Below are 25,993 nucleotides of genomic sequence, written 5' to 3'. Positions count from 1 at the left end.
AAAAAAATTCTTGGAGAGAGACTTTGTTTCCAAAAATGAGAGACAAAGCTTTTAAAATAGCCCAGGGGGAGAAATGGTTGGGAGGTAGAATGAATATTTATCTAGACAAGGAAATTGGCCCAAGGAAAAGAAGAAAAATGAGAAAACGCATATTCATGTGGCCAGTTCATCCTGCTGAGTCAGGCTCAGTGTGTAGCCATGGTTGTCATTCCATTTGAACCTGCTGTCTGCTGTGCAATGTACTGGGAAAGGCTGTGGGGTTTGATTTAGCTAAGATTCATGGTAGTAGACAAAGTAGCACATTGCCATAAGCTTTGGGTAGTATAAAGTTCCATTGACTGGAGAGTAAGGTGTTGCAGTTCTCCAATCAGGTGGTTCATTATGCTTAGTTTCTGGAAACAGTTTTTCATTGAGAAATTCTAACACTTTAAAAAAAAGAAAAATAACTACACAAGACATAAACTAAGTGAATTTCTTTTCCTGCAGCAATTCATATGCTTTTCACCTAGACAAAATAAGCACTATAGGCACGTGTTCAAAAGAAAAGAGAAACCCAAATGAATTACATTTTTAAACAGCCTTAATCCTATTTGGTCAGGAACAAGTTTCCCTAAAAGCTCAAGTGCTGGCTTCTGGTGCCTGTCATCAAATTACTGCAGAACATTCTACCATGCCTTGACTTCTGCTATAAGTAGAATCCAAGAAAGATTAAGTCTTTGTGGAGATGGTATCTAGGAACTTAAAAACAACAACAACAATGACAAAAAGCAGTTGCCAAGTTGCTGAGAGAGTGAATCATAAAAGTCCTTCCTCATCACAAGAAAAAAAAAATTTCAACTATGTATGGTGATGGATGTTAACTAGATTTACTGTGGTGATCATTTTTCAATGCATATAAATACTGAATTATTATATTTATACCTAAAATGAATATAATGTTATATTTCAATTACACTTCAATTAAAAAAATAACAAAACAAAAAAGCCCCTAGTATGTAGGTGTATTTTCCTTCAGCAAATGTTTTCTTAGAAATCAAAGAAAAGTGAGAAGCCAGAGAAGATTGGTGGGAAGGAATCAACAGATCCTAGGGAAATATAGGCTACACATTTAGGTGAAATTTAGTGTGATTGACAAGAAAAGAAAAAGGACAATATAACAACTGATTATATCATGAGTATGCCCCTCCCACCATCTCATTGTGGTTTCTTCTTTATGTCTTTGGATGTAGAATATCTTTTTTGATAGGTTCCAGTCTTTTTTTAATCAATGGTTTTTCAGCAGTTAGCTGTGATTTTGCTGTGCTGGTGAGAGGAGGTGAGCTCAAGGGCCTTCTACTCCACCATCTTGGCCAAATTCCAGACATAACAACTGAAGGAGTACAATTGGACTCAACAGGATGAGGTGGAGATGCTGTGTTATGGAGATGACTTGGGGAGAGAAAGAATTATGAGAAATAGAGGATTCAGCTTGCTTTCTCAGATATGTTTCGCTCACAGTTTTCTTCTTTCTCAGACTTCATGCTTGCAAAAGAACAATACAATTAAGCAAATATTTTTGATGACTACACTATGTAATGCAAAATAGGGAATGACTTAGGGAGACAGATACATTTATTATTAGTTACAACACAAGGCGGAATGTTCTATAAGAAAGGAAAAGAATAGTTCTATCTTTGGTATTTTTTAAGTCTCAGAAAGGAGTTAATAGATGAACTGAACTTGGAAAACGTGTAGGCCATTGACAGTTGATTATGCGGATATAGAGCATTGCAAGCAAGATAGTGGGGTGTTTCAGATATAGGAAGCATCCTTTTGGGGCTATGCCTTAAGTATTAGAGCTAAAGGTGGACATTCACATAAGGAGTATGGATAATAAAGTAGGATGGGATCAAATAACAAAGAGCTATGAAAACTTCATTCTTTGACCCATGATTAGTCATTAAAGGTTTTTTAAGTAGGAAAATAATAAGATTAAATAAGATTAGTAAAATAGTCCTGTTGTCAGTGTGGAAGACTGTTCTTCCACAGTAGGAGATTGTTGAAATACTCACAGTTGCTGGTAAGGAGAACACGAACAAAAACAGAGTTGGTAGGATAGAGAAGCAGAAAAAGAAATAAAGACTATGGAAGAGGTAGTAGGAGTAGGATTTGCTCACTGAATAGATAGGAAAGGAAGGAAGAGAGAAGAGTTGATGATGACTCAGATATTTGGAGTCTGAGCAAAGGGAATGGATTGTTTCAGGTTTTGGATGATGGGTTCAGTTAGAGATGTATTGAACTGTGCACACGTGCTTAGAAACTTGATTCTGAATTTTTAGAAACATGGATATACAAGACACTTGCCTTGAAGTTATCTTTAGAATTGAAAGAGTATGGAATCCAAAGAAGAACAGGAACAAGAGAGAAGAAAAAAGGACAGGAGCTAAATCAATAAGGAGAAAGGGAAACAAATAGAGACAGGTGATGTTGAAGCCACATCTTTACATATGTAACTTTTAATAGGGTTTTCCACATTTATCTTTCTCAGCAAAGCTTCAACCTTGAAATTGTGAAATGTCAGTAAACCAAATTTTGTACTTTCAAGTTCTTCCAGGGCACTGTAAAGATTAGTTGACCTCACAGATGTGCATCAATTAATCTCAGTGAGTGCTTTTTTACACTGCAATAGTGCTCTGTAATTTGACATTGTGTTCAAGAAAACTGCAAACTATAGGTAGAATTGTGACTTTAAAGAATGTAGTTGCAATGGATAAGGCTGTTGATCTAAGGAGAGAAAAATTTTTTCTAAGTGATGAATTCCAGATTCTAAAATAGAAATCAGTCCTAATCACATATTTATGTGATGTGCTGCTTAAGTATGGGAAATACTTGTTGAAAAAAATGTACTCAGTACTTCTTGATGCAGTCATATACATACATTTTCATGGTAATTAAGAGGGAGGTGGAACATGAATAAACCCACCAAAATAATTCAAACAATTTTTCAATAATTCAACATGTTTTCAGTCAATACTTCTTACCTCTTTTTCCCCTTTCCCCCCTGCCCTCTCTCAAATGCGACATAGCAAGGTGAAGGAGTGGGCCATGCAGGTCCGTGAGTCTCTGCGAGATAAGGACTGACCTCTAGGCTAAACTAGGAGACCCAGGACAATGTACTCTACACTTGCATCTGTCTGTGTGGAGAGAAGAGACTGATCACAACATGCTTCTGATTTTGCCCCTCCTCTTCACAGTAAAAACAAATTAACCGGAATTGCCTGCCATCTTCCTAACGAGAAATTTCAGTAGAGTTTATTATGCTTCGCTTTATCAAGAAATATTTTCTAGCATCTTCATAGACTCTAAAGGACTCCCTCCCAGAAGTATGAGGAGCCAGCAGGAGAATGAACTCAATTTCTCTTAGGACATCTCCCCAGTAGAATCCTGTCCTGCCCTTTTTTTCCAAGGCTTTGTCTCTTCTTTATGCCTCCATTGTGTATGGCAAGACACAGTGCTGTCATACTGAAGCATCATGCCATACTCCCAGCTAAGACCACCAAGCACTATCACCTATCTCCCTGCTCCACAGCCCACAACCAGGCCTGTTCATAATCCCGGTTAGGCTAACCCACCACGTGCCTCCACCACTGTTTGTGATGGTGACAGAGACTTACATCCCTCCACTAGCTTCCACTCACCTGGCTCATGGAAACAGTTACCTACTGTTCTTGATTTCTTGGGGTGAGGGTGTTTATCATTTGGGTTTTACTCTAGTGAGTGTTACTCCAGCCAAACCAGACTTGCTTAATTTAGAGAGTAGAATAGCTCCAGAAGCATTTTCATGGTTTTGCCTTTCTTGTTTCTGAAGGACTCACTGAAGCTGTAGCCAGGGTAATAATGAATTTGGGGATAGCACTAAACATTGAATTTACTCTTTTGCTACATTATTCCAATTCTCAAAACCATGAAGATAGCAGTTATTCTAGTGCAATTTTTCCCATTTGTAATCACTTTGATAGTTAAAGATATTTTGAAGGGAAAAGATCCAAAATACTGGGTCAAGTAGAATAAATATAAAACCACCATGCAGACATCATTAGCAAATACCTTATAAGCCTTGTAAGCATGCATTTTGTGTCACCTTTTCTTCTGTTGCTCTTTTGTTTGGCTTTCTTTCCCCACCAATGGTAATTTGTTCTTATGGAATATTTTTCATTCCTGGAAATTATGTTATTTCATAGTAGTTACTTGAACATGAGCTTGAGAATCTCTGGCAAGTTTTATTTGTGTCATATTAGTCTCATTCAGTCTTTTTGTAAATGATGTAGTCACCCACCTTAACATTTCAATGTTTTAATTGTATGGAAAACTATAGAATAAAAGAAGATCATATTTAAAGAGCTACACAGATGACTGCCTTGAGTGATATTTTTCTCTACCTTTACCTGTTTGCACTGGTGAGAACCTTGGAGGAAATGAAGTCGTCAGGAGGCAGGCGATATTTCAAAAAGTAAAAGAAGGTTTTATCTGGAAAAAAAAATTGGATAAAATGTTACTAAGTAATCAGGATTTAGTTGTGTAAGGACTTTGGTATTCACATTAATGTTGTGAATAAAGAAATATTTCCCGTATTTAACACATTTATTCTTTCAAACCTCATGCCAGATTTTAATGATTTATTTTTAAGAAAACAATGTTCATATAATACTCAAGTTTTATACAGGTATTTTCTTCACTATGGAGTATATCTGACTCAATTTGAACTTTGAACTTTTATTTAAATAAAGGGAAATACCTCAAAAACCATGTGCAAGTAATGGTTTGTACAGATGGAAAAGTGACATAACAGTCACTTAAAAATCTATTTTAGAAAACAGAGAGATGATCTTCTCTGATCTAAAGTTATCAAGCCACCTCATGGAAATCATCCGGTTTCATTGCATCATGAGGGGTTTAGTCCAACAAGTTGTATAGGGCAAATTAGGACATCCAGACACACAATATCCTCCTGCCCAGGTAAATGATTCCTTTCCTGTGAGCTCAACTTCTATCTAAACTCAGTTACCTGAAGTCTTCATAGGTGAAGTGTGAATTTGCAAGATGAAAACTGCAGGAACCAAAAAGAGACAGATTTGCAAAGGATTATTTTCTAAAAAGAAAACTGTTTATATGCAAGGTTTAAGTTAGACAGAACTGCAGGTTTTCTAATCAGCTAAGGCCTAAGACTGAAATAAATAGTATAAGGGCATGACAGTGTGTAAGAAAAAAATCTAATCCAAGAACAAGTAATAATTAGCACTGGAGAGAACCATTAAAAAACAAAACAAAAAAACCTCAAGTGCAAAGTAGGGGAGAGTGGGGGGTCTGGGAGGAGGATGAACAAACCAGTAACAAAACTGTAGAGATCTTAGTTCATTATGATGGAGATCTTCTCTCTGGATCACAAACAGATATTTAAAAAATTTCTTTATACCCCTCTGTGTTGTCTAACTGTCCTCCTTCAGGTAATTGGACTTCAACATCTAAATTTAAACTTTTGCTCAATGTGAAAGGGAATCTCATCCCCTTGACTAATGGTAGAGCAGTTACAGTCACTGTGTGTGTGTGTGCGTGTGTGTGTGTATGTGTGTACATTGGATTGGGGAAGTCAAATTCTAGAAAGACTACAAGATTTGTGTGATTTATTTGGACAGGCAGCCACAGACATCCAAAAAAACCCCAGTTTCTCCTAGTTAATTTATTTGTAAGAACTGTGTATATTCCTGAAACAAAAAATGCAGGAAATTTAAAATGTTTGTGTCTTGCAGACACAGCTTTCTAAGAAAACCATTTTTCTTATCTTCATCTATTTGTCTCTTAACTAATTATCTAAACTGAAATAACAGTAAAGATATCATTTATATCTATATTTTTATCCTCCCCAGAGTCTGTACAGCTTAGAAGACATAAACTAAATTATATTAACCATAGTCTTTTTTTAATGCAAATAACATGTATTCCAGAATTGTATTGCCCTGCTATTGTAGAATTCACAAAGGGATTTATACAAGTAATGTCATTACAGCTGTGATTTATCCATATCCTCCAACTCTGTGCCCTATCCGTATATAGAGGCCCATGAATCAGTTTGCCCTGATATCCACACTGATAAATCAAAAGAACAAAAGCTGTTCCCAAGCTGGAATGATTTTGGAGACTATTTGAGTTCCTAATAATGTTTCATTGAAAAAAAGTGAGCGAGGACTTGGAATTATATTGGATAATTTTGCCAATATGTTTATAGAAAGGATTAACTGAAGTAGTATAATGTCTGAATTGAGTCTGTAGAGTTGTTTCATTTGAGAGAACATGGTTTCTGTACTGGAAGGTGATGAAGTGCCACATAGGTGGCATACATACTCCCTGGAAAACACTAGAAATCAACTGTGCGTCTGTTTTAGTAGAGAGAATTTTTTTTTTTTTTTTTTTTTTTTTTAGTAAAGGTAAAGTATTTTCTCAGCCTGGGAACCTCTATTTTTGGACCTAACTTTTCTTTAGTTTAATCTTTACATACTAAGTTCTGAGAAACATTTTCAAGTGCATTTTCAAGTCTTTTCTTGTGCTCTGTGGTTGCAAAAACAGGAGACAACAGATACAATTGCAGCACAGTTAATTTTAGAGCATGCGTTTCTTATTTGCTGAATAAAGTGTGAATTAAAGACACATCATTTAGTTGAATTAGTATTTATAATATACATAATTATGTTTTCAAAATAAAATAAAATGAAGTTCTAACAGCTGCATAAACCAGATATGCTTAGATTAAACCTAATAGACCATCAACATTTAAACTAATGTGTATGTGTTTTTGTTTAAAAACCAAACATTTAGAGAGGCCACATTATGCATGTGGCAAGTGAGATATAATATTGGGATTCCTTATACTACGAATAAGTGTGGAAAATTAGAATACCTGTACCAAAAATACATGATACTAAAAAGGTAAGATTTCATTATGATAAAAATTTGTAAAGGGAAGATTTATATTTTTATTAGTAATTTTATTTTGCTCTCTGTAACAATTTGAAGTTTACTAATAGTATTAACCTCCGAAATTTAACAGAATGTTCAATATCCTTTACTCAAGAGCCTTGGTTAAAATAACTGATGAGCAATCTGAAATATACAGTACCCATGGAATTATATGTTTTATTCTAACAAGTTACAGAATTTGAAAACTGGCTATATCCAGGTATAACCTGATATGAAAACTGGTCTGGCTTAATTAAACTATATTCAGTAATATATATAGCTGTTTGAGTTGGCCGATTATTTTCCAATTTTTCCCTTTTTATTAGTAGAAAGAAGGATCATTTTATGAGAGGCATTTGAATTTCCTCACCAGCTACATTTCTGTTTTATATCTTTATTAGGCATTTTGGCATACTATCGATGGTCTTTGTGTGTGCAAGTGTGTATGTGCACATGCGCCCATGCACATGTGTGTGCAAGGATGACTTTTCCAACATTATGTTTTTAAATCTGACAAGGTCAGATAAGCTGGTAAAAAAAAAAAGCAAAGGGTCATCAAAAGGGGGAAAAATAACAGAACTACAGTGAAATGGCTCTCTGTCGGCCTTGGTATTGATTCAGAGTGTGTCAAAAGGGTCTTTTGTCATGCCCCTACCACAGCATACTAATTTGCTAGATCAAGTCTGTCAGAATATCGACTGGAAGTAAAGAACTACAGTGGCAGCTTTTGTGTTTCATACAGCAGGGAGCCTGTGTGTGAAACAGGATTATCAGGGGGTCATGAAGAGAGTCAAAGGATGTCCATCACTTCCCTTCTGGTAATGTAATGGGGCGGGCGCCTGGGTGTGATTAAGATGTAGGAGATGGGAGGCATAGCGGTGAACAAATCAGAAACACACACATGCAAATCAGGTTGGCTGCTGTTAACCACATATTTTTAATGAAAAATTCAGTAGCAGACCCAACACGTATCTAAACAGCTGCATTCAGCTAACCTATCAAATGGCCTATTCAACATCTTTTCTTGAAAAGCAAATCTACAAAACATGGAAATGCTTATCGGGTCTGCATTTTTCTTTAAATATCACTTTGCAATCTACAAGTGTTTCTTCTGCATTCTGTGTGCTCCTGGCACAACTATCAGACTATTAAATATCAATTTGGATTTTTTTTGTAAAACAAGATATAGTATTTACCACGTCACAGCTCAGCCTTACCATCACTGTTGGTATTATAGAGTTTTGGCTTGGTTCTTTTCACTGGCTTTGTTGCATTAGCAAAGTAGCTTCCTTGAGTGGAAAAAAAAAATGTATGATGGAAAATTCATAGCTTTGTACAAATATTGATGCCTAGGAAGAGGTCTTGCAATTATAATAGTACAGTAAACATATCAATACTTTGTATAGGATACAGATAAAAGGTGATGTAAGAATTTTCATAATAGAAGCTAAGATTTTTTTCTATCATCTTTATTTCTACTTCTTTAGTGCTCTGTACTGGGTATCTATTTATTTACTCATTCAAGAAATGCTGATTTAAGTTCCCACTCTGCCAGGTGCTGGCTACATGCTGGTGCTACAGAAATGAATAAGGCAAGTACTCTGCCTTGAAAGCTAAGCGATAGTGTGGAGGCATAGAGTATTTATGTTTGTAATTTTGCTGATTTCTATATCACAATGTAGACTAAATATCAGGAAAAGGGCTGGTATGCCTCTGGATACTTTTTGGAAGTTTGTTGATTGGGCCTGCCTTAAATAAACCATCAGCTTGTACAGACTAAGTGTGAACTTGAAAGGTTCTTCTAGGCTGCATTTCCAGCTAGTTCAGCTCACTTTATGGTAGAGGAATAAGGCCTATTGGTAACAAAGATTTATCTCCTATCCAAAACACCTGAACGGAGGGACCATATATCTGAAGATCTCCGGCTCCTATCTTAATCTTACCATTGTGGACTGCACATAAAACGGAGTCATTCATTATCTGAAACAACCTCTTTGCCTTGCTAATACCTGCTGAGAAAAGCTGCTGTCCCAACTCAGGTTAATGAACTTTGTGGGTATGATTATGGAGAAGAGATGTTTATCTAGTCAATATTGGATAATGCAGGAAGAGAGACATGACTTGATGTGCCCTTCAGAAAGTAGCTATTTCTTTTGTTTGTTTTGTGTTTTTTTCCCCCCTCTTAATCCACCTCATCTTGGTTTTCACTCAATCATTCATTCTCAGCTTCCCTGCTAGGGCTTTTCCTCTTTATCCCGACCTTGCAAAGTTGGAGGCCCTGGATTTCTTTTCTTGTCTCTGTCTGAACCGTATCTCCATATGGCCTTCTCCATTGCCGTGCTTTAAAGCGCTTTATAAGCTCAGGACATCCAGTTGTACATCTCTGGTCCAAGGCCCTGGCCTCACACGTCATTGGGATCTTTACCTCTTGAATCCAAAATTCATTTCTCTCCCATCCTTCCTTATCACAATAAATATATCACCAAGTATTCTGTTGTTAAAACAAACAAAAATTTAAAGAGGAAAGAGACATTCCTGCTTAATTCTTCAAATTTCCTCACCCTCACCAGACAAAGGCAATCCATTAGCAAATGCTGAAGGACCTACCTCTAATGTAGATCTTCAATATGTCTATTTTCCCCTAACTCCATTGCCCCTGCTCTAGTTGAAATACCAACTCTCATCTGTGTTATTACAACAGCATGCTAACTGGTTTCCCAGTAGTCACTCTTGCCCCTCTACAATCCATTCTCCAATTATCTTTTCAAAATATAAATCTAAAAAGTATTTGGATAGGTAGTTAGTGAGAAGCAACTGCATAGCCCAGGGAGATCAGCTCAATGCTTTGTGACCACCTAGAGGGGTGGGATAGGGAGGTTGGGAGGGAGACGCAAGAGTGAAGGGATATGGGGATATATGTATAAGTATAGCTGATTCACTTTGTTATACAGCAGCAACTAATGCAACATTGTAAAGCAATTATACTCCAATAAAGATGTTAAAAAAAGAAAGAGTGAAATTGATAGTTGTTAGCAACCTGTTGGATGTGGGGATAAGGGAAAGAATAGAATTAATAACAACTATAAATTTAATCCTAAGTGACAGAGAAAGATGGCTTTTCTTGGCAAAAACTAGAGAACCCAGATGTAGGTGGAGGAAGAAGAATGAAGCTTGGCGGAAGCTTGACAACCATCTCTACTGGAAATGCAACAAGTGATCATTTGAAACCAAGATAGATATGTATAAAAGTAAGCCAAACAGCTTTGAAAGTTCCCCTGGCAAATGGAAATTGGGGGTCACTGAGGCAAACAACCTAGAGGTTCAGCTGGGATATAAAGGAGAAATGGCTAAATATTATAAGATCAAGAGAAAAGAGTATTTTTCATGATTCTTTGATGCTATAGAAGAAGAAATGCAACTCAGTCTTGTGACGTGAGTCTGGCTCTTCCAGCTCAGACACCTGTGGCTCCTGCCTTCCGTGGTATAGCCTCCCCTCAACAAACTGGAAGATACACACATATGCTTATGTAAGAAAAAGTTTAAATTGTTGGAAAAATAACATAATAAATTATGCTCTATTAAATAAAGCTCACTCAGTGTCTGTAAACTATTATCAATTTAGACTGAATAACAGTCAGAATCATGCTGGTTTCATGTCATTTATAACCAGTATTTCAATGTGAGCTAAAGTCCAAAGAGATGTTTTCCTTTAAAGTTTCCATTTTTTCCCTTTTTTTTTCAATCATAGTGAATAAGATTAGAAAGACTTTTCCTATACATGTCTATGCTTCATCACTTCCTATGATCATGAATCCTAACTATGTTGGAATGTTCACAAAAATCTGATCCATAATTTCTCAGATGAGAACAGTTTCTAAAAGCTAACTACCAATTTAAAAGGTCCCCTGAGCAGGTTTGTGATGATCATTAACATTTTTACTTATTAATTTTTAAATATGAAGTTCCTTTGGTCATGCCACATTTCCAAACTGGCTTTCCAAATGTTCATCCATGTTCCCATGAGTTAATGGAAAATATTAGTGGAGAGAAGGAAAATCATCCAGGCACACACCACACTGAACTTCCATTTGCGAGAGCAAGTTAGTTCCCGAGAATCCAATCCCTTTTAAAAGGAGATCAAAGCCACACAACTCAACACATGTTTGCAATATCTAATTTATATCAGGACAGGATGAATCCAGATGCTCATTGGGTCCAACATTTTGAACTATTTGCCAAATGTTTGGGACTTCATAAAATCTAAACTCCACCTGGCACCTTTAGGTTAATTTTAAAGCAATCATTATTCCTCAGGAAACTGAAAACATGTGCTTCTGATTTGTTCACACTTAAGTCATAAAAATATTATTTCATGAATTATTATGTGATATCCAAGAAATTTTTGGATGTTCTTTTTCCTGAAAGTAAGAAGTTTGGTTTTGCCTAAGGAATTTGGCTAATTCCTCTGTTCGGGTAACATTTTGGGGTCATGATGAGGCAGAAAGATGCCTTAAATGATACCTAGCAGTAGCCTGGCTAGTGGCAGGCTGTGTAGCCTTCTGCATTAAACTCTTACCATCACCACCACCACCACACACACACCCCCCAGACTCCTCTCTCAAACTGAGAAATGCAAGTGCTCCGTCTTCCTCAGTATTCAGAGTCATCCATAAGGGAAGATTTCCAAGTGCTAGTGGAAAGAGATGAGCTTAGCTGTGGTCAGCATTCATCCACTTAGTAGCTCTGAGACTTTTGAAAAGACTCTTAACCTCTTGGGCCTTGTCTGCCTCATATGCAAAAGTCTGGTGAGAAATATTATCACTTATTGCAGGAATTAGGCTAAAGACTTTCCCAGAAAATTTTTTCTAGAAAAATTTATTTAAAAACTCAAAGTGCTCTAAAGCACAATTCCAGATGTAGTAGGATGAAGCAGAAGGGACAGTGGACATACCTGTTTTTAATTAAAATAAAATTATCAGAACAGAGGAAAACTTATTTTTAAAAACCCCCAGTAAATCAATCAGAAAACTGACAGTGCATTTAAAATACAGTTTTCAAGGGATTCTGAGTCCTAAAGTATTATTGGGTAATAGTCTCGCTAACACTGCATCCATCCTTGCCCCGATCCCTCTGTAGTCTATTTTCCTGACAGCAACCTATAAAAAAAGGAATCACATTATATTATTCTCATAGGTAAACATCCCAGTGGCTTCTCAATATACCCAGAAAAAGTTGATGTCTTTAACACTGCCTAGGATAAGATCCTATCAGATCTGGGTCCAGGCCACCTGCCCACCCTCATCTCCTGCCACTGTGCCTTGCACACTTGATACATGAACTTCCTGGTCCCAAACACACTCAGGGTCTTCGTTCTTGCTCCCTTTGTCTGCAATACTCTCCTTCCAGATGGCCCCATAGGTCACACCTTCCCTTCGTTCAATTCTGTGTTCAAATGGTACCTATCCCAATGGGGCACTCCCTAACTTCCATAAGTCAGAGAGCATCCCAAGGTACTATCTATTCCCTTATTCTGTTTTACTTTTCTTCAAACATTTCTCACTCCTTCCATGACTTATATCTATTTGATAGTTTATAGTTTGTTTGTTCTTTATCCTCAGTACCCACAAACAATGCCTGATGATCAAGCAATATTTGTTGAATAAATGAATAAAAAGGTACAATTTAAAAATCCATGTTAACAAATTATTTCAAGTAAATTCTATCAATCTGTACATCCTGAAGTAGCATATACAAAAATCATTTTTACTGCACCCTCAGCAGTACTAGGTTATTAATATGTATAATCTGACAAGAGGTATTTATATATAATTTTTGATAGAAAGCAAATGTTCATGTTTGTCTAAATGAATATCTTTTGGATATTCTTTATGAATATCTTTGGATATTCATTACTCATTTGTCATTTATTAGACCAGTTCTCATGTCATTTGCCCATTTTTAAGTTGGGGTGTATATATTTTTTTAATTAATTTGTAATAACTTTTTTACAAAAGAAATTGTAATAACATATTTGACTATTTGTCATATATGTTGCATTATTTTCCAGTTTGTTTTTGTAGGTACACTGATATGCTATTTTAAAAGTTATTTGCTGAAATTCAGCAATTTTATTCTTATGATTCTTCCTTTTATAGTAAGTGAGTGTTCTTCTGGTTCTTTATAACTCCATTCAAAGGCAAATATTTTAAAGCAGCAGATGGCTTTTTCTTCTAGTTTAACTTTGCAACTGAATTATAACTGATACTTCTGTATACCAGAAAAAACTATGGTGGATGGTTATGAAGTAACTTAAGAGTAAATTATTTCTAATGTAATGGGTTTATATCAAGGGTACTTTAACAAATAAAAGTATATTTCTCAAGCCTTGCAATATATTCTACTCTAGAGATTCTGAAAATGTTTCTACCTTTCCAGCTCAATCATCTTTAGATTACAGGAGGGTACTTTGACCTTCTTAAACTCATATTTAAAGTTTAGATTCATTCACCTTCTTTTACAAGAGACTAACAACGCATTTTAGTATCTATTTAGTTTATACTTTCTGCAGATATTACTACTTCAGATAATAAGTTTATGATCATATTAATTCCTTTTATTTTTCCTAAATTTACTTTGGTCATTTTCAATATCTTTCACATTCTAAGATTTCCTTCACTTATGTTTTTATTTACTCACTTATGCAGTGAACATTTACGGAAACTCTACCATATGCAAAGTACTGTACTAGGCACTCTAGAGGATTCAAACAGGAACTGGAGGAGAACCTTCAAGATGGTGGAGGAGGAAGATGTGGAGATCACCTTTTTCACCACAAGTACAACAAAAATACATCTACATGTGGAACAACTCCTATAGAACACCTACTGAATGCTGGTAGTAGACCTCAGACTTTGCAAAAGGCAAGAAACACCCTACATACCTAGTCGTGTGGGTGACAGGGTCTTTGTGCTCAGCCTGGTGTCAGGCTTGAGCCTCTGAGGTGGGAGAGCCGAGTTCAGGACACTGGACTACCAGAGACCTCCTGGCCCCACGTAATATCAATCAGCAAGAGCTCTCCAAGAGATCTCCATCTCAATGCTAAGAGCCAGCTCCACTCAAAGATTAGCAAGCTCCAGGGCTGGACACCCCATGTCAAACAACTAGCAAGGCAGGAACACAATTACACCCATTAGCAGAGAGGTTGACTAAAACCATAAGAAGTTCACAGACACACCAAAACACACCAATGGAGGTGGTCCTGCTACCAGAAAGACAAAATACAGGCTCATCCACAAGAACACAGGCACCAGTTCTCTTGACCAGGAAGCCTCCACAACTCACTGAACCAACCTTACCCACTGGGAGCAGACACTGAAAATAAAGGGAACTACGAACCTGCAGCCTGCAAAAAAGAGACCCCAAACACAGTAAGTTAAGCAAAATGACAAGACAGAGAAATACCCAGCAGATGAAGGAGTAAGGTAAAAACCCACCACCAGACCAAACAAATGAAGAGGAAATAGGCAGTCTACCTGAAAAAGATTTCAGATTAATGATAGTAAAGATCATCCAAAATCTTGGAAATAGAATGGAGAAAATCCAAGAAATGTTTAACAAGGAGCTAGAAGAACTAAAGTGCAAACAAACAATGATGAACAACACAATAAATGAAATTTAAAATTCTCTAGAAGGAATCAGTAGCAGAAAAACTGAGGCAGAAGAATGGAAAAGTGACCTGGAAGATAAAATAGTGGAAATAACTATCACAGAGCAGAATAAAGAAAAAAAGAATGAAAAGAACTGAGGACAGTCTCAGACACCTCTGGGACAACATTAAAGGCAACAACATTTGAATTAAAGGGGTCCCAGAAGAAGAAGAGAAAAAGAAAGGGACTGAGAAAATATTTGAAGAGATTATAGTTGAAAACTTCCCTAATATGGGAAAGGAAATAGTCAAGGAGAATAGTCAAGGAGAATCCAAGGAGAAACATGCCAAGACACACATTAACCAAACTATCAAAAATTAAATACAAAGAAAAAATATAAAAAGCAGCAAGCGAAAAACAACAAATAATGTACAAGGGAATCTCCATAATGTTAACAGCTGACCTTTCAGCAGAAACTCTGCAAGCCAGAAGGGAGCGGCAGGACATAGTTAAAGTGGTGAAAGGGGAAAAACTACAACCAAGATTACTTTACCAAGCATGGATCTCAATTCAGATTCAATGGAGAAATCAAAAGCTTTGCACAAGCAAAAGCTAAGAGAATTCAGCACCACCAAACCAGCTCTACAACAAATGTTAAAAGAACTTCTCTAGGCAGGAAACACAAGAGAAGGAAAAGACCTACAATAACAAACCCAAAACAATTGAGAAAATGATAATAGGAACATACACATTGATAATTACCTTAAATATAAATGGACTAAATGCTCCAACCAAAATACACAGACTGGCTAAACGGATACAAAAACAAGACCCATATATATGCTGTCTACAAGAGACCCACTTCAGACATAGGGACACATACAGACTGAAAGTGAGGGGATGGAAAAAGATATTTCATGCAAATGGAAATCAAAAGAAAGCTGGAGTAGCAATTCTCATATCAGAAAAAATAGACTTTAAAATAAAGACTATTACAAGAGACAAAGAAGGACACTACATAATGATCAAGGGATCAATCCAAGAAGAAGATATAACAATTGTAAATATTTATGCATGCAAAAGAGGGGCACCTCAATACATAAGGCAAATAGTAACAGCCATAATAGGGGAAATCAACAGTAACACGATAATACTAGAGGACTTTAACACCCCACTTTCACCAATGAACAGATCAACCAAAATGAAAATAAACAGGGAAACACAAGCTTTAAATGATACATTAAACAAGATGGACTTAATTGACATTTATAGGACATCCCATCCCCAAATAACAGAATACACTTTCTTCACAAGAGCTCATGGAACATTCCCCGGGATAGATCATATCTTGGGTCACAAATCAAGCCTTGGTAAACTTATGAAAATTGAAACCATATCAACTATCTTTTCAGACCACAACATTATAAGACTAAATATCAATTACAGGGAAAAAACTGTAAAAAAAAAAAAAAATACAAACGCATGGAGGCTAAACACTACACTACTAAATAACAAGAGATCACTGAATAAATCAAAGAGGAAATAAAAAAATACCCAGAAACAAGTGACAATGATAACACGATGACCCAAAACCTATGGGGTGGACCAAAAGCAGTTCTAAGACGGAAGTTTATAGCAATAAAATCCTACCTCAAGAAAGAAGAAACGTCTCAAATAAACAACCTAACCTACACCTAAAGTAATTAGAGAAAGAAGAATTAAAAAAAAAGCCAAACTTAGCAGAAGGAATAAAATCATAAAGATCAGTCCAGAAATAAATGAAAAAGAAATGAAGGAAATGATAGCAAAGATCAATAAAACTAAAAGCTGGTTCTTTGAGAAGGTAAACAAAATTGATAAAACATTACCCAGACTCATCAAGAAAATAAGAGGAAAGACTCAAATCAATAAAATTAGAAATGAAAAAGGAGAAGTAACAATTGACAGTGCAGAAATATATATGCCAAAAAAATGGACATCTGGGAAGAAATGGACAAATTCTTAGAAAAGCACAACCTTCCGAGACTGAACCAGGAAGAAATAGAAAATGTAAACAGGCAAATCACAAGCACCAAAATTGAAACTGTGATTTAAAATCTTCCAACAGAGCTTCCCTGGTGGCGCAGTGGTTGAGAGTCCGCCTGCCGACGCAGGGGGCGCGGGTTCGTGCCCTGGTCCTGGAAGATCCCACATGCCACGGAGCGGCTGGGTCCATGAGCCATGTGCCGCTGAGCCTGCGCGTCCCGCAAAAAAAAAAAAAAAAAAAAATCTTCCAACAAACAAAAGCCCAGGACCAGATGGTTTCACAGGAGAATTCTATAAAACATTTAGAGAAGAGCTAACACCTAACCTTCACAAACTCTTCCAAAATATAGCAGAGAGAGGCACACTCCCAAACTCATTCTATGAAGCCACCATCACCCTGATATCAAAACCAGACAACGATGTCACAAAAAAAGAAAACTACAGGTCAATATCACTGATGAACATAGATGCCAAAATCCTCAACATAATACTAGCAAACAGAATCTAGCAGCACATTAAAAGGATCATACACCATGATCAAGTGGGGTGTATCCCAGTAATACAAGTATTCTTCAACATATGCAAATCAATCAGTGTGATAACACCATATTAACAAATTGAAAGATAAAAACCATATGATAATCTCAATAGACGCAGAAAAGCTTGTGACAAAATTCAATACCCATTTATGATAAAAACTCTCCAGAAAGTAGGCATACAGGGAACTTTCCTCAACATAATAAAGGCCTGTATGACAAACCCACAGCCAACATCGTTCTCAATGGTGAAAAACTGAAACCATTTTTACTAAGGTCAGGAACAAGACAAGGTTGTCCACTCTCACCACTATTATTCAACATAGTTTGGGAAGTTTTAACTACAGCAATCAGAGAAGAAAAGGAAATAAAAGGAATCCAAATCGGAAAAGAAGTAAAACTCTTACTGTTTGCAGATGACATGATGCTATGCATAGAAAATCCTAAAGATGCTACCAGAAAACTACTAGAGCTAATCAATGAATTTGGTAAAGTAGCAGGATACAAAATTAATGCACAGAAATCTCTTGCATTCTTATACACTAATGATGAAAAATCTGAAAGAGAAACTAAGGAAACACTCCCATTTACCACTGCAACAAAAAGAATAAAATACCTAGGAATAAACTTATCTAAGGAGACAAAAAACCTCTATGCAGAAAGCTATAAGACACTGATGAAAGAAATTAAAGATGATACAAACAGATGGAGAGATATACCATGTTCTTGGATTGGAAGAATCAACATTGTGAAAATGACTATACTACCCAAAGCAATCTACAGATTCAATGTGATCCTTATCAAACTACAAATGGCATTTTTCACAGAACTAGAACAAAAATTTCACAATTCGTATGGAAACACAAAAGACCCCGAATAGTCAAAGCAATCTTGAAAAAGAAAAACACAGCTGGAGGAATCAGGCTCCCTGACTTCAGACTATACTACAAACCTACAGTAATCAAGTCAGTATTGTACTGGCACAAAAACAGAAATATAGATCAATGGAACAAGATAGAAAGCCCAGAGATAAACCCATGCACATATGGTCACCTTATCTTTGTTAAAGGAGGGAAGAATATACAATGGTGAAAAGATAGCCTCTTCAATAAGTGGTGCTGGGAAAACTGGACAGCTACATGTAAAACAATGAAATTAGAACACTCCCTGACACCATACAGTAAAATAAACTCAAAATGGATTAAAGACCTAAATGTAAGGCCAGACATTATAAAATTCTTAGAGGAAAACATAAGCAGAACACTCTATGACATAAATCAGAACAAGATCCTTTTTGACCCACCTACTAGAGAAATGGAAACAAAAACAAAAATAAACAAATGAAACCTAATGAAACTTAAAAGCTTTTACACAGCTAAGGAAACCATAAACACGATAAAAAGACAATCCTCAGAATGGGAGAAAATATTTGCAAATGAAGCTACTGACAAAGGATTAATCCCCAAAACATACAAGCAGCTCATGCAGCTCAATATCAAATAACCAATAACCCAATCCAAAAATGGGCAGAAGACCTAAATAGACATTTCTCCAAAGAAGGTATACAGATTGCCAACAAACACATGAAAGGATGCTCAAAGTCACCAATCATTAGGGCAGTGAAAATCAGAACTAAGATGAGGTATCACCTCACACTGGTCAGAATGACCATCATCAAAAAAACTACAAACACTAAATGCTGGAGGGAGTGTGGAGAAATGGGAACCCTCTTGCACTGTTGGTGGGAATGTAAACTGATATAGCCACTATGGAGATCAGTATGGAGGTTCCTTAAAAAACTAAAAAAAGAACTACCATAAGACCCAGCAATCCCACTACTGGGCATATATCCTGAGAAAACCATAATTCAAAAAGAGTCATGTACCACAATTTTCATTGCAGCTCTATTTACAATAGCCAGGTCATGGAAGCCACCTAAGTGTTCATCGACAGATGAATGGATAAAGAAGATGTAGCACATATATACAATAGAATATTACTCAGCCATAAAAAGGAAAAAAATTGGGTCATTTGTAGAGACCTGGATGAATCTAGAGACTGTCATACAGAGTGAAGTAAGTCAGAAAGAGTAAAACAAATATTGCATATTAACGCATATATGTGGAACCTAGAAAAATGCTACAGGTGAACCGGTTTGCAAGGCAGAAATTGAGACACAGATGTAGAGAACAAACGTATGGACACCAAGGGGGGAAAGCAGCGGGGGGGGGGAGGCAGTGGTGGTGGGATGAATTGGGGGATTGGGATTGACATGTATACACTAATATGTATAAAATGGATAACTAATAAGAACCTGCTGTATAAAAAAATTAAATAAAATTCAAAAGAAAAAAGTCATGTACCACAATGTTCATTGCAGCACTATTTACAATAGTCAGGACATGAAAGCAACCTAAGTGTCCATCAACAGATGAACAGATAAAGAAGATGTGGCACATATATGCAATGAAATATTACTCAGCCATAAAAAGAAGCAAAATTGAGTTATTTGTAGTGAGGAGGATGGATCTAGAGTCTGTCATACAGAGTGAAGTAAGTCAGAAAGAGAAAGACAAATACCGTATGATAACACATATATGGAATCTAAAAAAAAACAAAATGGTTCTGAAGAATCTAGGGGCAGTACAGAAATAGAGACACAGACATAGAGAATGGACTTGAGAACATGGGGAGGGAGAAGGGTAAGGTGGCACGAAGTGAGAGAGCGGCATGGACATATATACACTACCAAATGTAAAATAGATACCTAGTGGGAAGCAGCCACATAGCACAGGGAGATCAGCTCTGTGTTTTGTGACCACCTAGAGGGGTGGGATAGGGAGGGTGGGAGGGAGACGCACGAGAGAGGGGATATGGGGATATATGGATACCTATAACTGATTCACTTTTTTATACAGCAGAAACTAACACAACAATGTAAAGCAATTATACTCCAATATAGATGTTTAAAAAAGGGCCATACCACAAACAAAATAAATAAAAGAAACTGGATGTTGTTTTTGTCCACACAAAATTTACAATAGGTATTATCTTTTTTCATCCTGACAACACTATGAGATAGGTACCATTATTATCCTCATTTTACAGATGAGAAAATAAAAGCACAGAAAGATTAATTTTCCCAAGTTCACTCAGCTAGTAAGTGGTTGAGCTAGAATTCACATTCAGGGAAACTGATTTCAAAGACCATGTCCTTAATAATTATACTAAAACTGCCTCAGTGGAGATGGATAAGAAGTGAAGAAAGCATCAAAAATAGTTTAATAATATTGACCAAAACTGGGGGATAAGAAATTCATTCAAAAGTACTATTTAGGAAGGTTTAAAAGAGGGAAGAGATTAAAGCATAGAAGCCAGTTTAAAGGCTTTTCAAGCAGGAGGGTGAAAAAGTCATAAAGACCTCAACTTAGATCATGGCCAAAGAACTGAGAGCAGCTTGGAGCCAGTTTAAAGACTGAAATTGAGCTGGGACAAAGTGAGAAAGTGGTATGGACATAGATACACTCCCAAATGTAAAATAGATAGCTAGTGGGAAGCAGCCACATAGCACAGGGAGATCAGCTCGGTGCTTTGTGACCACCTAGAGAGGTGGGACAGGGAGGGTGGGAGGGAGAAGCAAGAGGGAGAAGATATGGGGATATATGTATACATATAGCTGATTTATTTTGTTATACAGCAGCAACTAATGCAACATTGTAAAGCAATTATATTCCAATAAAGATGTTAAAAAAGAAAGAGTGAAATTGATGGTTGTTAGCAACCTGTTGGATGTGGGGATAAGGGAAAGAATAGAAGTAATAACAACTATAAATTTAATCCTAAGTGACAGAGAAAGATGGCTTTTCTTGGCAAAAAATAGAGAACCCAGATGTAGGTGGAGGAAGAAGAATGAAGCTTGGTGGAAGTTTGACAACCATCTCTACTGGAAATGCAACATAGTCATTTGGAAATGTAGGATGGGGACTATGGAAATCACATGATCGGATAAAAAGATTTGGGAGCAATCCTCAAAGGCTTGAAAGCTCAAGGCTTGGATTGAATGCTCTTGCCAATGGATAAAATGTAAAAGAAAAAAAAAATGGTCAAAGAAGCACATGGACTGCCACATTTAGAGGAAAGCAGAAGACAGTCAGAGAGGTTTGTTTGAAGGGTACCAAGAACACTGTCAAGAAAACCAAAGGAAGAGGTGAAACATCAACAGGAATGCTTGAAATGTCATGAAAAGGTTGCACAGCGCTAAGGAATTGTCATTTTATTTAATGACTACATTGAGCCTTTAGCAAGTGTTTATGGGACAATTTTAGCAGAATAATGCAGACAAAAGCTAGATGGCCAAGGATAAAGGGCAGAGTGGTAGTTAAAGGAAGTAGCCATGTAGAAGGCAACCTAGACTCAAGGTGTGGTAGCAAAGGGAAAATGAGAGGATAATAGATGGAGGGTGTGGCAAGGTCAAAGGGATAAGCACTTTAATGATTGAGAGCCTGGAGAGCTGTAGGATGTGGAGAGGAAAAATAGAAAAGAATGGCCTGAATATGGGGATAATCACCACCTCTAATGAGCACTTACTATGTCCTAGATATCATTGTGATATGCATGGATTTTCCCTTTTCCACAACAACATTAATAGGTTCCATTAAACGTAAGAGAAAACAGAGGCACCATGAAATTAGGTAAGTTGACCAGAGTCACATTGTCAGGACTACAATGACTCCAGAACCAGTGCCCCTACCCACAATGCATCCCCCTCCTTAGAGACAGTGGGTAGCCCAGGCAAGAGCAAGGAGAGATGGACAGAGAGCTGGAAGAAAGGGTACCAAAATATTAATGATGATTGCTTCTAGGTAATGGCATCTAGACACACCAGGGAGAAAGAAGGCATCATTTCAATTTTGATGTTATTTTTATTTTACACAATGAACAGAGTAATAAAAACTATCAAGGCTAAAAGTGACAGCCTGAATTTAAATGATGGGATTTTTGTTTTAGTTCAAACTCCACCCCATCATCTATATAAATAAATTTCTTTTAACTATGAAAGTAACGTAGCAAAATATTTAAACCATAACACTAAGAGGTAGCCTATGAAAAGTAAAATATTTTGGCACTTCCAGTTTAACTTCTAAAAAGTAATCTCTGGTAATAATTTTTATGTATTCTTTAGAATTCTATGCATGTGTAAGTCATATGTGTGTGTATTTGTACGTATTTACATACCTTGATTTTTAAAAAATAAATAAAACCACAAATATTTTGGGCAGTATTCCACATACCACTTACTTTTCTGAGCAGCTTCATACGAGGCTCTTATATGTATGACAATAAGATATTTAGTTAATCCCTTGCAACCGCACATTTACTTTTTGATACTTTTTTTAAATTACTTTTGCAAACCATGACAATGAACCTAATAGCATGTATTTTTGTATTTTTGTGGGAAAATCCTAGACTTATAGTTGCATTTTAAATTTGTATAGATATTACCAAATTTTTATCCACAGAGATTGTACTGATTTCCAGTCTCACTGAGACAGCCTGTTGACCCATCCCTTATCAAATTTTTGTGTTGCCAAACTTTTTAAGTTTTGATGATCTGATAGGCATGAACTTGTATCATTTTACTTTGTACTTATAATTATATGGAATCTAAGAAAAAAATGATACAAATGAACCTATATATAAAACAGAAACAGATGCACAGAGATAGAAAATAAACTTGTGGTTACCAAAGGGGAAAGTGGGGGAGGGATAAATTGGGAGTTTGGGATTAACATATATTTTTTACTATATATAAAATAGATAACCAACAAGACCTACTGTATAGCACAGGGAATTCTACTTAGTATTTTGTAATAACCTATAAGGGGAAAGAAACTAAATAGATCTCTATGTATGTATAACTGAATCACTTTGCTGTACACCTGAAACTAACACAACATTGCAAATCAACTATACTGCAATAAAAATAAATAAATAAATTTTATTAAATAATAAAAATAAAATTATGAGGACAGTTGGACATTTTTCATGAATTTCCAGGGCTATTGGATTTTATTTTTAATTATAGTAACAAAGATCTAAATGTACTGGACAAAAAAGAGAAGGGGGAAAGTAATTTCTATGAGTTAAAAAAAGCCTGATATAAAAAGAGTGGCAAAAGGAATGACAGAGGAGGTCAATGAACACTAACCTATTGAGGTAGAAATAGAGGGACTAGCTTCAGCAAAGAAATGCATTCCTTTTTCTGAGATGAGAGAAAGTTGGATAAAATGGAAAGGTGGTTGTGTGGTGGAGAAGCACAAAAGTTAAGGTTAGAAAAGTGATTTTTTTTTCATGGCTCTTAACTTCCGTGGCAAAAGTTCTCATACAACTTAAAAACTATTTTATAGAGTCAAATTCTTCTTGTCCATTTCCTTGTCATTCCCTCAAAGACTGGGCCATATTTCTGAGTTGAATCTTTGTGTTTCTGAAAAATAAAAATAGCTTTTCTCTGTTAATGAATTTTCAGATGCCAAAGGGTATGGATGCCCATGTGAACATGCAGTTGTAATGTAATGGAAGCTTCTGCATAAACATTAGCCCTTTAAATTAATTTTGCTCCCAAATATTGCAAAAACCTGTGGGAAATGTAGTCAATGGACTGTTCTAAGAATGATTGCACTGTCATGTCTATTTTGTAATCTGATAATTTTAATTCCCATATAAGGAATAATAATGTATCCATTGACATATATCCTTAACTCAAGAAACATGGGTACAATATAATTTTCCTCTATTTACTATACTGCAGACTTCAGACTTACCATGTTCCATCCACTCTGCAGGTCACTGGGGACTCAGCAGTGAATGAGTCACAGTGCCATTGTGGACAGAAGCAAATAAATGCTTACTTAACACAAAGTGTGAATTGTAAAATCAGATATTTATAAGGACACAGAGAATGTGTGACTCTCCCAGTATCAGGAAAAGACAAAGATTCTTATAGAATTTGTAGTTGAATTACAGCTAAAGGACAATAAACCATTTATTTTTTAAGCACTAAAAACCTAATTCTCTTCTAATATAAATCACAGTGTGTGGTAGCTACAACAAACCTACTCCTGTACCAGGTACAAGATCTGAAGTTCATTACTGGACACAAGCTCTTTAAATTTTCGCTGAGATTCTTTGAAGTACTGAAACTGAAAGAGGGGGTGGGGAATACATAGAAAATCTGTCCAATATAAATATTATGTTCTTCCTGTGTACATTATGCTTCATCAGTGATTTGTATTAGTCCCCTCAGCTTCCAACGATTCTAAGAGGCTTGATTTCTAAAATTCTAAATTCAGGTGTCATGTAATGTTACTGATGAATGCAGAACGTATTACTGTTGTTGTTATTATTATGTAAACTCATCTATCTTGTCCAGTAGTAACATTAGAAGATATAACCTATATTCTTGTTCCCTCCTCAAACCTGGCATTTTTAGGATTTACTTTGAATCGCAGACATCTCCCTGATAAAGGAATATGTATTATCACTCTATGTTTGTAATAACTTGTAGAGTGTGCATTTGATCAAAGCCATTTTTTAAATACCAGGCCTCAGAGTCATGTTATAAAGGGAAAATTTTAGTGATAATATAACCATTAAAAAAAAAAAACTCAGAGGAAACAGTAAATCTGCTTAATGAGGATGCAATTGTAGGTAATGACCTTTATTTTTAGTGGTTTTGGAAATGGCTGAAGGATACATCCTTGTGGAAAATACCAGAACAAGGGAGGGGTAGAGAGTACCAACATTCCATTAAAACAAAAAGTCACTAAAATCACTGGTTCAAATCCTGAAAGGAATGTTTCAGCTTTAAGTCACAAGTCACAGACAAAGAGAATATGCCCAAGCCATTCAGAGGAGTCAATTTTAAGGTCTGCATCCTGACTGATGCAAGTGGCTGCGATCAGCTGTGGCATTGTTACAAACAAACGTAGTTTATAATTAATGATCTTGGCTTGAATAGACTTTATTTCACTGATATTAATGAAGTGTGTATTTATTCATATGGTATGTTTGGCTATTAATCCCTTCAAGTCATGAGTGCTCTATTATCCTTGGGATTTGTGCTGTGGGTTTTATGTTTTGTTTTGTTTGTTTGTTTGTTTTTTGTTTTTAATAAGGCCAGTTTAAAACAAATATGTTCATTTTCTTAATATGGCTTTCAAGATCCTCTGAGGATCTCATAATGGTCCCTAATGACCTACCAGTTTTCTCTCCCACAATTCTGCCCCAAACCAAATTGGACTATTCACACCTTTTCAAATAAACCATAACTTTCTTCTCCCTAGAAACTTCTTTCTCCTGTCTGTATCTGAAATTCTTCCCCCCACCTTGCATTTATTTAATTTTTTTTATTTTTAACACAATTTTAAATGTTACTTTCCATATAGGCATTAAAAACATACTGTATGCCGGTGTTGTACAATACATCCTTGAGCTTATCCAACATCCAACAGTTTGTACCTCCCACTCCTGCACCCCTATATTGTCCCTTCCCCCCTCTCCCCATGGTAACCCACCAGTTTGTTCTCCATATCTGTGGGTCTGCCTCTTTTTTTGTTATATTCACTAATTTGTTGTATTTTTTAGGTTCCACATGTAAGTGATATCCTACAGTATTTGTCTTTCTCTGTCTGACTTATTTCGCTTAGAATAATGCCCTCCAAGTCCACCCAAGTTGTTGAAAATAGCAAAATTTTGTTCTTTTTTATAGCTGAGTATTATTCCATTGTGTGTGTTCCA

The sequence above is a fragment of the Phocoena phocoena genome, chromosome 3 (assembly GCF_963924675.1).
Source record: "Phocoena phocoena chromosome 3, mPhoPho1.1, whole genome shotgun sequence".
In the NCBI taxonomy this organism is placed as follows: Eukaryota; Metazoa; Chordata; class Mammalia; order Artiodactyla; family Phocoenidae; genus Phocoena; species Phocoena phocoena.
The sequence above is the reverse complement of the archived record's forward strand: the minus strand, read 5'-3'. Positions refer to the sequence as shown.